The 12,763-nt window shown below is 36.7% G+C and overlaps 1 long non-coding RNA gene across 1 annotated transcript; it reads left to right on the forward strand.

Moving 5' to 3' along the window:
- The first annotated feature begins 6,227 nt into the window (after positions 1-6,227).
- Positions 6,228-11,408, forward strand: LOC140247615 (uncharacterized). Its single transcript, XR_011902726.1, has 4 exons — positions 6,228-6,291; positions 10,217-10,298; positions 10,726-10,846; positions 11,188-11,408. It is a non-coding gene; the product is annotated as an uncharacterized lncRNA (long non-coding RNA).
- The last annotated feature ends 1,355 nt before the right edge of the window (positions 11,409-12,763 follow it).

A 12,763-nucleotide genomic window follows, 5' to 3' on the forward strand; every position in this document is an offset into this window, starting at 1 on the left:
ACAGCACTAGATGTTGAACTTTCCCACCAATACTCCGTTACATTTTGTTGTTGCATAATAGATGGCAACAGAGAGGCAGTCTGACAAAATGGTGTCTGACATGACAGTATGGGTGGAGCAAAAGTGTGTCATTGAATTTCTCCATGCAGAAAATGGCACCTGCTGACATTCACTGATGCTTGCTGAATGTATCTGGTGACCAAACAGTGAATGTGAGCACAGTGAGGTGGTCAGTGATGTGTTTCAGCAGTGGCCACAGTGATGTGAAAAACAAGCCATTTTCCAGACAGCCTCGCAGATTTTTATGAACAGGGCATACAGGCACTGGTTCACTGACGGAAATACATAGTTAATGGTGATGACTGCACTGAAAAATAGTGTTTTGCAACTGAAATTTTTCTTTATTAAACAGTGTTATTGTGCTTTTTGTTTCTGTTCTGATTTCCATGGAAATAAGTAAGAGCTATTACTTTCAGACTGACCTACATACATTATTTCTTAACTCTGCCTTACTACATTTCTTGTACCTTGCAATCCTATTTTACTTAGAACACACTGTTCTGCTGAAAAGTAGTTTTGCTTACTTGAGTCTGCTCGACTGTGTCAGATATGTCATTGTGCACCAGTGGACTTTTGTTAGATCTTTTTGTGGTTATTTTCTTGTTTTTAAGCTAAGTTCTCGCATGCAAAATAACAGCTGAGCTGAGATTCTGTGAGACTGTCTGCCCCATGCATTTGTTAAGAGCAGTGAGCCCTAGCAGCACTTTCATAAGCAGAATGTTGGTAGGGCAGCAGACTGGGAAGAAGAGTATGACTTGTTGTTGTTGCTAACATATACAGCTATTTATTTGTTAGGTTCAGCTTTCCAGAGGTCCCTGGGACTTTCTGCAGTAGTTCGCAGGCATGGCATCAGTTACTCCATTAGACTGGGAAAGGTGGCTTTCAGCACATAACCTATAAATACTAGCTGCAACCTGAGAGATCAGCATTTCAAGTTTAGCTTCAAAACTAAAATGAGCATTCCTGGATTGTATTCTGAATTACTTATATAAATGTGCATATGTTATTTAATAGCATTACATTTCTGTTAGGAAAAACTGGCCTAAGGACTTAAACACAGCTAGGGCAATTGCACTGAGATTTCCAGCAACCTGAGAATAGCCTGATTTCAAAACTTAGCTTTATTATAGCTCTCCTCCATGTCTTGATCTGTTTCCAGTGTGGTATTGCAGCCTTGCAGTTGGGCTCTTCTATTAGGAACACTGCATGCGGTTGTTCTGGCTGATCTCAATCATATTTGGGAATCAGTTCTTTTTAAGCAAAAGAAAACAAATTTTAGATAGAACTGTTAAGATGTAAAAGGTCACATTTTGTACCTACTATTTCAGACTGCAGTATTGTACTTTAATTTGCTTATGGAAGTTTCTAGAAAAAGCTGTATTTTTTTATGCAAGCACACTTTCTCAGAATGTTATATATTTGCAAACAGTATTCCTTTAGTCTTTGGTTTGTCTTCCTTGCTCCAGAGTTTACAGGAAAGGATCCCTGTACATATGAGATCCCAGGAAAAACAAACAAACAATCAAACAAACAAAATAAATAAAACAAAAGAAAAAAAAAAACCCAAAACATTGATAATATTTTGTTGCTTGCTGCTACACTTAAGACATTTTTGCTTGCCGTTACACATTTCACACGGTTACAATAACTAACCTTATAAAATAATCCCTTCTTCCTAGAGAGAAATGAGTGACTGTGAAATAGAGATTGACTTCTGGACCCCTGAGGGAACTTAGCTTGAGTTAGGTTCGCAGGTTATGAATTATTGTTTGCAAATGCCCAAGGCTATTTTGCAGAAGTTAGACAATAAGAATGAGGTTCAGCACCTGAAGAGTTACCAACTGTTGAGGACAGACTGCTGTTTCCTTCCACTGTGCTGCTGAATGTGACCCGACCCACATCTTAGTTGCTGCATGGTAAATATATATATATATATATATATATTAATATGTAAATAAATAAATATAAACAACAACACTTGTGGAGGAAAAAAAATCGCTCTTAATGAAAGATGTTTTTTTATGTCTTGCCTTTATATAGAAATGGTGCAATTCAATCAGTAGCTTCTGCCTACTTTATATGTTTATTTCCAAACACTTGATACTTCAGATTCCTAAGGGTTACCTAGGAGCAAGGAGTTAGTTTTGAAGGACCCATACATAGAAACGTGATTGAAATGTAGCTTTTGTTATTTAATTGAAACTTCTTCCACTTGCTCTGTGAACTGTTTTTCAGCCTTTGTGTTTAGAGAGAATTGTTGCTGTCTTCTGTGCAGAAAATCACTTGAAGGAACCTCAGCTATTACATTACTGGAATAAAGTGTGTCTATACTAGTACTTATGTCATTCCCACCAGATGCCTGTCGATCCTGATCTGAAAGACCTTTAGTGATGAAGATTCAACACCCACACTATCCCACTCTTCTGCTGTTCTTAGCAGTTGAGATCTTTTCTGAATATCTAATTGGAATCTCCTTTGCAGAAGTCCACTACTTTGTATTCTATGTGGATAGAGAAAATGATACAGACTTTGCATACTTGACTTCAGTTATACTTCTGAAAGGAAAAAAATACAAAGTGACTTTGTAAAAGGTGTGAAAAAATGTAATTCAGCAGAACCAACTGAAAAGTAATCACATATAATAATAAACCATGGCATAAAGAAAGTATGGTATCAGTGAAAGTGACTCTCTGGCAGTTAAGCAAAACAACAAATCCCTACTATGGCAGTGCTACAGAGGATGATGAAACAACTTGACACAACAGTGTCAAGACAGTGTGAAAAGAAATAAACACCAAACTAGGAGATATAATCATGTGAAGTTACTCTTCTGTGTAGTACAAAGTAAGGTAAGACTGGAGCACCATGTTCTATCAGAAATGCCACGATTTCAAAAAAGATTAAGGAAATTAATGGAAGTTCAGATGATAAAAAATGGAAAGTAAAGTGAAGTGCGTGTAATCAGAAAAGGATAAACAAATTTGGATATCCTACCTTACAGAAAGGGAATCTCAAGAAGAAATTAGAAGTCATCATCAAATAGGTGAAACAATGTTGCAAGGAGAGAAACTATAGAGAAGCTTGTCTCTGATAGCTTTTTCTATCAGGTTTTGCATCAGGAGCCAGTGATAGGTCACGAGCGTCAAGACACACTGAGGCTGACTTGTCACCCTTAACACATGCATGAACATGCCTTAGGGGTGTCCTCCGAGTAGGAAATGCTTGAGTGAGTTCATCTTAAATTGGGCATCTACAGCCTTGGTTCTGATGTGTCCTCAGGTATTTCTCACAATCACCCCTGAATTCTGAAACCAGAACTCTTACGCAGTTATCAAGGGCATTGGGCTGTTGGTTGGACCGTACTGGCATGAATAATTCCATTACTGATTCTTTTGCTGTATGGGTAGTTTTAGAAATTGTGATCCTTACCTCACTGGAATAAACAACTTTTAATAACACTCAAGACTGGACAGAGCCACTTAGGCAAAAGCTTATCAAAGCTTTAATACAAACAACCAGATTGCATTCTTACTTTCAGATGCAGTCTCTCAACAAGAAAGATTTGTTTTCTATAGACACTTCCCAGATGACCAAGCTAGTGAATGACAACACTAAAAATCAGAGACTGGAAAAAAACTTTAGAAAACAGAACCAGGTGATGTCTAGAGATATCATTCATGTTTAATGTCATTGCTGAATAATTCTGATAGATTAAGTGAAATTGCTCATATGAGTAAATAAAAGGATAGATGACTGCAGGTCTGCAACCTCATTTTTAAAAACAACAAAAAGCAGTTTTTTATTTTGCGTAAGTACTTTAAGGAGCTGATTTGGGGAAATCTGAATTGGTTAAGCATCTTAAATGCTTTAAAAACTAAAAAATATACACACTTACCAAAAAGTAATAACCGATACTATTTCTGAAAGGGGACTTGCCGTTATATAAAAAACATTATTTTTAAGCATTAACAAAGCAGTACTTCTGAAAAAGAGCAATTATAAGCTACACAGACACTAAATAATTACAAACGTCAGAAGAAATTCTCTCTGAAGCACGGACATTATCCATTTCTCTTTTAAAAACTTCCTTTGGGAGAGGTAATGTAACCAACAGAGTGAATTTCACTTGCAGTTTCTTCCCCAAGAAAAGTGCCATATCCACCTTGAACCAGCCCTGAAAGTGGAAAGAAGCAATGTCATGGCATGTCAGGAAGCTGCTGCTTTAACTTGGCCAAGGAAGAAAAAAGAGGTCAGAATTTGCCACGGTTGTCTTTCATGCTCATTATAGCAATAACAGTAATACAGCACGTTAAAAGCACTACATTTTTTAAGCCAAGATTCACCTAGCTGGAAGCTTGCAAACTTTTCCCAATTATTCAGCTGGATGATTATTTCCACATGTTTATTTCTGGATCTTGTTTTTATGGCAAAGTCAGCTCTAAACCAAGTGGGAATATCATGCTAGGCTTTCATCTTACAATTCTAGATGTGAGCTGTACTTAAGTCTCTGTGTAAGGAGCTATATATTTTTAGAATGCATTCACCTTCCTCAAATCTTTGAAACAGAGTTAATAGTATCTACTGTTTCTATTCTGTGACATGTTTAACCTCAGGACTATGTTGTGAATTCTTCTTTCATTCCACTTAACAGTAATCTACTAAGCAAGCCTACTTTAAGCAGTAACAATTCTTGAGAAACTTTCTTAGGGGTCTTACAAACCAAATATCAGTCTGTCAATTCTCTAGGCTATCTTAATATTTTAAAAAACATCAAATGTCTATCAAAATAAACAAGTTCAAACCTGCCAAAAACCAACCCAACAACAACAACAAAACAACAAACAAATCAAGGATCACCACAGCTAACAAACAAAAACAAAACCCAGACAAACAGATCTAGATTCTTCTATTGTGATGTTGACCAACATAAAAAACTGCTTGTTATTTTGAATAATGTGAGACTGTCCAGAAATATCAGGTGCATTTCAATTAGGTTTTCCTGGATCTGGATAATATATGAATTTATATCTTCTGATCCGTACAGAACCATTGTTTGGCTATCTCTATTCCAATACCAACAACATTCCAACAGATGCTTTGTTTCACTTCTTAGGTTTGGGATCTATTTTTCTGTGCAGACATATTTCTCTTCTCTCCATCAGATGGTCCTTAATGCATTCAAACTATTGATTTTTTTAAACTTCTTTGACAGCTTGCACAACCTGATTGACTTCTTCCAGCCTATACAGTTTGTGAGTAAAAACACGAACTGTTGCATATTCACAAACATTTATTTTTATATGCATATTTAGAGATGAAAATACAAGAGTTTAAACAAGAATCAGATTGTAATATGTGGCCACATTCTCTCAAAAACAGTGGAAAAATTCACAAAATTAAAAAATAATTAGAAAAAAGAATCCATAACCACACAGGAAAACAGTTCCACTCCTTTCTTGTGCTACTAAAAGTGTCTGAAGACAGTTTAGAAGTCCTTAGTTACACAGCTCACAAAAATTAACAAATCTGTGAAACTTATCCTTGTGCTAAAGTATGCTAAAGTATGGAACAACAATCTACATTATTATTATCCCACTTAAGGAATGTTCTGAATTTAAAAGAAAAAAAAAAAGTTTTAAAATCATTTTGTATGCTTCAGTGATTGCAGTTATGAGCTAAAATAATGGGCATTTAGTGTGATGTATATTATTCTGCTTTCTTTGTAACCAATAGAATAGGACAACATTTTCATAAGGTGATAAGAACATTTGAATGTTCTAATGCCACTACGTGTATTAATTTAGATGGGGGAGTGGGATGGAGATGAACTATCACAATGAATATATGTGAATAATATACTAAACTTATCCTACAGCCAAATTGCTAAGAGCTGGAATTGCTAAAGTTACCCAGAATTTAACAAATATGTAAAGTATTAGCAGGATGCAGTTACTTCTGAGTGGGTATTTTAGCTGCACTGAGATAATATCTGTGTATAGGAAATTGGTAATCACAGCCTGAACCTCTGATTAACCAGCTGAGGCAAGTGTTGGGTCAGCTGTGGAAGCACAGGTGAAGCACACCCCAGAAAGGGGAGGAGCTTGACTCCACCTCTCCTAGACTTCATTTAAAGGCTGACCACCACACTGACAGCATCTCTTTTGGAGATCACTTCTTTGATCTCAGCAAATGCCTCAGCATTTTCTATCTAGATTGAAGGCATCAGAATTGGTGAGTTTTTCATATAGATAACCTTTGGCTGTCTATTACACCACCATTCTTGTATTATCTCCTACTTTCTTACTTTACAATTTGTAATACAATTAATGCCTTTAAAGTCCACCTTGTATAAGGAAAAAATTAAGAAACACGTTCACGCAGTTTTCACTGGTAAGAGACATAAAGCTTTCAGAAATGTAGTGTTCTATGAGTTCATCTTCCCTAATAGTCTTAGGGCTTTGTCTCTGAAAATCTTGGTAGGATGCTCTAATCAATTTTTTTCCCATTTTTTCTTAAAGGGAAAATACACAAGCTTAGATTCCCATATTGTTTTGCTTATTCATCAGTGTAGTAGTTGAACCCCATGTAGTCTGTTATTGAAATGGAATTTCCAACCTTTAAATAGCTTCTAAAATTTCCCTGAATTATAAGCCAAAAGAGCTTGTTTATTATAGTGCTAGAAGAAGAACATGTCATATGAGCAGAGGCTGAGACAATAAGACTGGAGAAGAGGTTGTTTTGGGTATCAGCTGGTACCCATGACGTGGAGATAAGCTATTTGTGGTGGCAAGAGGGTGAGAAACAGTATAAGTTAAAGCAAGGGAAGTTCAGACTGAATTTAATAGAAGGTTTATTCACTCTGAGGGCATTTTAGCAGTGCATCTGATTGCCTGAGTAAGTTGTGTGTAGCATCTGTTCTTGTAGGTTTTCAAGACCAGAAAGGATAAAAACCTCAGAATAATGAGTCTGAATTCATAGCTGACCCTGCTTTGAGGGTCAGTAGCTTCTGACCCTGCAGAAGCGCAGATCTTTTGAGATCCTTGAGAAAAGAAGGCTGAGAGGGGACTTGATCCAGGTTTATAAATACCTGAGGTGTGGGAGCCATAGTGGCGAGGCTGATCTCTTTTCAGTAGTGCGTGGGGACAGGACTAGGGGTAATGGGCTGAAACTTCAGCATAGGAAGTTCCACATGAATGTGTGTAAGAACTTCTTTACGGTGAGGGTGACAGAGCACTGGAACAGGCTGCCCAGGGAGGTGGTGGAGTCTCCTTCTCTGGAGATATTCAAGACCCGCCTGGAAGCCTACCTGCATGACGTGTAGGGAGCCTGCTTTGGCAGGGGGCTTGGACTCGATGATTTCTAGAGGTCCCTTCCAACCCCTACAATTCTGTGATTCTGTGAGGTCCCCTCCAATCTGAATTGTTCTATTATCCTGCAATCCTTTTTATTTAAACCTTGAACAGAAAAACAGAATAAATAATTATTGAGCTGTCTAATTTGTTTCTACTTTAAAGGTTAATATGTTTTCAATACACTAACAAAGCGAAGATAAAAACCACCCAGATTCTTCCTAGAAAAAAAGTCAGAATGTAGATCTACCCTTGGTGATCAATGAACCAACTAAGAATTTGCCAGAGGGGTGAAAGGTGAAGGTTTGTCTATAGTGATAAAGAAATTCTAGTATAAAGAACCCTGGGAAAAAAAAAAAGTGCAAAAAAACAAACAAACAACAAAACAACAAAAAAAACATGCAGCAAGATCAGAATGACTGTCTTCATGAGAAGGGTTTTACTTTGTTCCGTGGTTTGTTTGTCAAAATGCCATTGAAAAATGCCATGAAGGTAAAAGGATACTGAGATAATTCTTTATCTTTAAAGATATCCTCTTCAAAGAGCAGGAACAGACTGTTCTAATGCACAGGAAGAAGATCAGAATGAATGAGGGCCTACTTCATGATCTTAGTCTCCAAAAAGAACTTGATGGCAGTCAGAGGTGAAGATAGTGTACCCAGCAGGAATGTCACCTTAGGGACATGGTTTAGTGATTGACTTGTTAGTGCTAGGTGAATAAGTTAGACCTGATGATTTTAAAGATCTTTTTTGACCTAAATGATCTGTTGTTTTTACAGTAAGGATAGTAATGTGTCAGTGTCTGGTTTGGTGGAAGTGGTTGCAATTCCTAGTGAGTTGTCAAGGTGCTCATCAGAAATTTATTTATATTTACTCTTCCCATGCTTCATCCTTGAAAGCAGTTGCTCACAAACATACTTACTGCCAAAAAGTGATGAGATGAGTAAGGTGTGGTCATGAAGTGAGGGGTATTTTTCTCTGGTAAGAGAAGGCTTATAAAAGTCTGGTAAAGAGACATGGACAATTTTTTCTTTGAGTTGAAAGTCTGATTGCACCTCCATGCATACCATTTGAAAATTTGCAGGTGATATACTTACATTGACCTAAAACTGAGTCACAAATATACCATAAAATTGATATATATTTTTTCAATCTTGAAACCTGTCCTTAAATTTGTGAATCAAAGCAGTATATTTTTCATTCACTGTTAACAGGACTATAGTTAGCACACATATTTAAGTGCATAAAATTATTTGCCATAACTTGAGCTTGCCATGATTTAAGTTTCATTTTGAATGTTGTTATGGTTTGAAACACAGAACAAGTAAGTTGATTTTCACCCTGAAGACACATGTTTAACTCATTTAAATGAGCTGCCAAATCTACGGAAAATGCTAAATCTGTAAGCCATTTTTTGTCTTCAGGTTCTGGCATGAATTTTCCTTCTGATTCCATAAATGACTTGATTTCATTTTCTCCATTTTGGAAGCTTTCAAGGATGTTGAAAATTACAAAATCTGTCAACACTGCACAAGTGTTCTGGATATTTCTTCTGCAGTGAACATGTTAACTTACTATATAATTTTACAAAATGACACAATTCCCACTTCAGTAATTAAATAAGAAAATGTTAAGTAACAAAAACTGTGTGTCTTCACAGGCACAAACGCATAAGGTGGGTTGAAATATTAACAGTAATCACTGCATTTTGCTCATCAAGTGGCACAAGTGCTTGTAGCATGTAGTACATATGGATTTCAATTTAACTGTGTGTGGTGGGTGTGAGAAGTGGGGTTAGCACTGCACTATGCCCTCCCCTCCACAGCTTTCCATCATTGCCAACACAGTTCATGTTTGAGCTTCCTGCAACTGACTCATGAAAAATATCACTAAAAGTTACACAAGAATGTTAAAAATTGTGATCTGGTGGGCCTGTGTTGTGTCCTGTGGCTCACATGTTGGATACACCTGTTCTAAAAGATAGGTGGAGACAAGACATACAGCATGAGGACAAGCTGCATCTAAATGATGGTGCCCTATTGCAGTGAGTCCAGTGGAGCTGATTAGAGGCTGGAGTGTGTGAAGTATCAAGAGAGGCAGAAAAAGCTGATTTATTTATTTATTTTTAAGCCTTGAGAAGTCATCAAGACTGCTTTTTTTTTTTTTTTTTTAAAGTTCTTAACAGAAGAGTATAAAGTGGAGACCTACTATTCTCGTGCACAGAGCGGAAACACAGGAGCAATAGACATAAGTAACAAAAAAGCAGTTGCACTTTGATTTAAGGAAAGCATTTTATTTGAAGGTTGTTAAGCACTCAAACAATTTGCCTAAAGAGGCTGTGAAATGTTCATCCAATCACCAGGTTCTGAGCAACCTGATCTACATTATCTTACTTGGTGCAGAAACCTTGGACTGGATGATTGAGAAGTCACTTAGCCTATATCTTTATTTTGTGATTTATTTTTTTCATAGCTATTATGAAAAACTGTATAATTGATATTATATATGTTATATGTACATTATATACATTTTAGTATATATACACATATTCAATGTCCTATTCTTTTTATATGAAAAAGAAAATTTAGAAGTATATTACAAAAAGATGTTTCTAGAATGCAGAATTATATAGTCTCCAAAAGAATATTTTCATTTAATGTCAGTGTAAAACTTAGCTTTGCTATCCATGAACTACAGAGGACCTGTTTTATGATCCTGTAGAATAAAAATAGTCCCTAAATGAATTCGTCTTAACTGTAGTATCACAATAAGCATATTAACAGAGATCATATGTTTATGTATTGCAGCTTAATATACACCATTCATATGTGAACACCATTCACATTCACACATTCATAGCATCAAGGAAAGAAGAAATCGGTAAAGCAGGTATGTTTATAAAATATATACATTCTCATATACATGCACATATATGTATCATCCATACAGTCTAAAACTGAGCCTGCAAAACAACCTTCTAGCCAATTCCTCTTTCCAGAACTCTCACCTTTGTCCCAAATTGTGATTGTTAAAAGCAATTCTACCACTACAGACAGCTTTGCACAACCCACAGATGTTTTCCCAAGAGTGCCACGTGCTTAGGTGGTAGGGGGAAGGTTTTGAAGGTTATGTGTAATAGCACCACCTGGTGAAATGTATTTGAAGTCTACAGAAGACAGTACTGGTAGGCAAGAGTTTATGGGGATGGGGGGGGGGGGGGGGGGGGGGGGGGGGGAAGGGAAGCACAATGTAGAATCAAGCTTTTCATGATGAATTCTTCCAATTTTATTTATTTACTTATTTTTGCATATTTCAGAGTTTCTTGGAAGATCTCAAGTATTAAAACTAGTCATTTAGTATGGAGCTTGCAGTTGTTTGAATTTCATGGTCACAGCATTGCAGCAATCATGGTAGGACTGAAGGTGAAGTTTCAAGAGGTCAGTTAGTCCATCTCATGGCCCAAGATAAGATAATCTATCATTGTGCATATCCCACAGTCTGCTCTCTAACTTTTTTCTGTGGTGGAGGTGTGTGAATCTTTCAAAACACACACACACACACACACACACACACACACACACACACACACACACACACACACACACACAAAATCCCGGAGTCCCCAGAATCTACCTTTTTAAACCTGAGACTGCTACTTCTCTGCCATATTATCCAATTATTCCATTCCTTTTATTTTATTTTTTCTCTCTTTTTCTCAACCTGAGGCACCCTGATAAGTTTTTCCAGCCTTTTGCTCACTCTCATTTTTCTTTCACAGGTTACATTTAATCTGGTCTGGCTCTTCCCTAAACTGAAACACTGAACATCGTAAACTAGTTGCTACCCTACCAGTGCTGAATGGAGCCGTAGAATCACTGAATATGGTTCACAGGCTGTATTTCTACTTATAAAATTCAGCTGAATGTAGCTTTTTGAATGAATGTATCATGCATGATTCCTGTTCTGCAACAACCCTTTACAGCCTTCATCCTTTTATGTCTATACCAAACAGCCATTTTTGTTTTGTATATGAAGTGGATTACTTCTGCCTACACATAGCAGCATTTGCTTCTCCCAGCTCAGCAGAATCCTACATTTTTATAATGTTTCCACAGTTTCTTAAGTTTTATTTTTAGTTCAGATATACCTGAGTATTCTCCCAGCTCAATCTCCCTTACAGGTTTAAAAAAACAGTTCTCAAGCCCAGGGCGTGCATGAAAATATGATACAGCACCAGATTTAGGACAGACCTTCCTAGATCAATCATTCAGACATTGATTCAGAAATAGCTATTCTTTTGATTTTTCTAATCTGTAGCAATTTTTCATTCAAGCTATAATATTTTAATCTGCAGATTGTTTCCCTAGTTTGCTATGGAGATATCATGTGAAACAGTATTACAAACTTTATTACATACAACTTCTTTCTCAAGAGTTCGTTACACTGACATGGACAGAAATTAGATATCACCAGCCAATGCCAAGGATGAAATTAAATCAGATCTAGTTGACTTGAAAACATCTGTTCTATCCAGATATTCCCTCTCTATTAGTGTTTGCAATTGACCTTGGAAAAAATTATACCTCACCATTAAGCCTCTCCACAGGGTATGCCACGGCATCCCCCTCATACTCAGTAGATCTTTAGTTTTGGTTACTCAACTTTTCAGAAAGTCAAAATCTCATTTCTCATGACAGATCTTGTTGTATTTCTTAAAAAAAAAAAAAAAAAAAAAAAAAAAAAAAAGTGAAATTGTTGTTAGAGTTAGGGTACTATGGTTAGGCTGTGGTTAGACTTGATGATCTTCGAGGTCTTTTCCAACCTGGGTAATTCTATGATTCTATGAATTAAAACTGAGGAAACTGGGAGCAAAGAAGTAACCTTATGGTTAACTCATATGCCTGCAATTAAATGCATTTAAGAAATCCTGTGAGGAAATGGTATCATTTTAGGGGACTTGATTTGGTGTTACGCATGTGCAGCGGAGACAGGTGTGAAAAGAGTGCAATTGGTGTTTGGCTAGACAAGTACAGCATTAGAGCAAAATTATAGAAATAGCAGAAATATACTAACCCGAGAATGAGAAACCAGTTCTATGCTTCCGAGAATAGGCAACTATGACTGACATCTGGCAACCTCATGGCACTGCTGGATGTCTGCTCTTGTGCTTACACCCAATTCTGCGTAGTACATCAGGACATGTTGCTTATTTTGTATGTATTCCAGACCAAGAAGGTGAGTGTAACTTTTATTGAGACAGTTTAAACATTATAAAAGTAGAGCTTTCTGCACCATTCTTAGCAACAGCACCGTCAGTAAACGCAATGTACTCCAGTTGTAAACAAATCTATAAA

Source organism: Excalfactoria chinensis, chromosome 2 (assembly GCF_039878825.1).
Source record: "Excalfactoria chinensis isolate bCotChi1 chromosome 2, bCotChi1.hap2, whole genome shotgun sequence".
In the NCBI taxonomy this organism is placed as follows: domain Eukaryota; kingdom Metazoa; phylum Chordata; class Aves; order Galliformes; family Phasianidae; genus Excalfactoria; species Excalfactoria chinensis.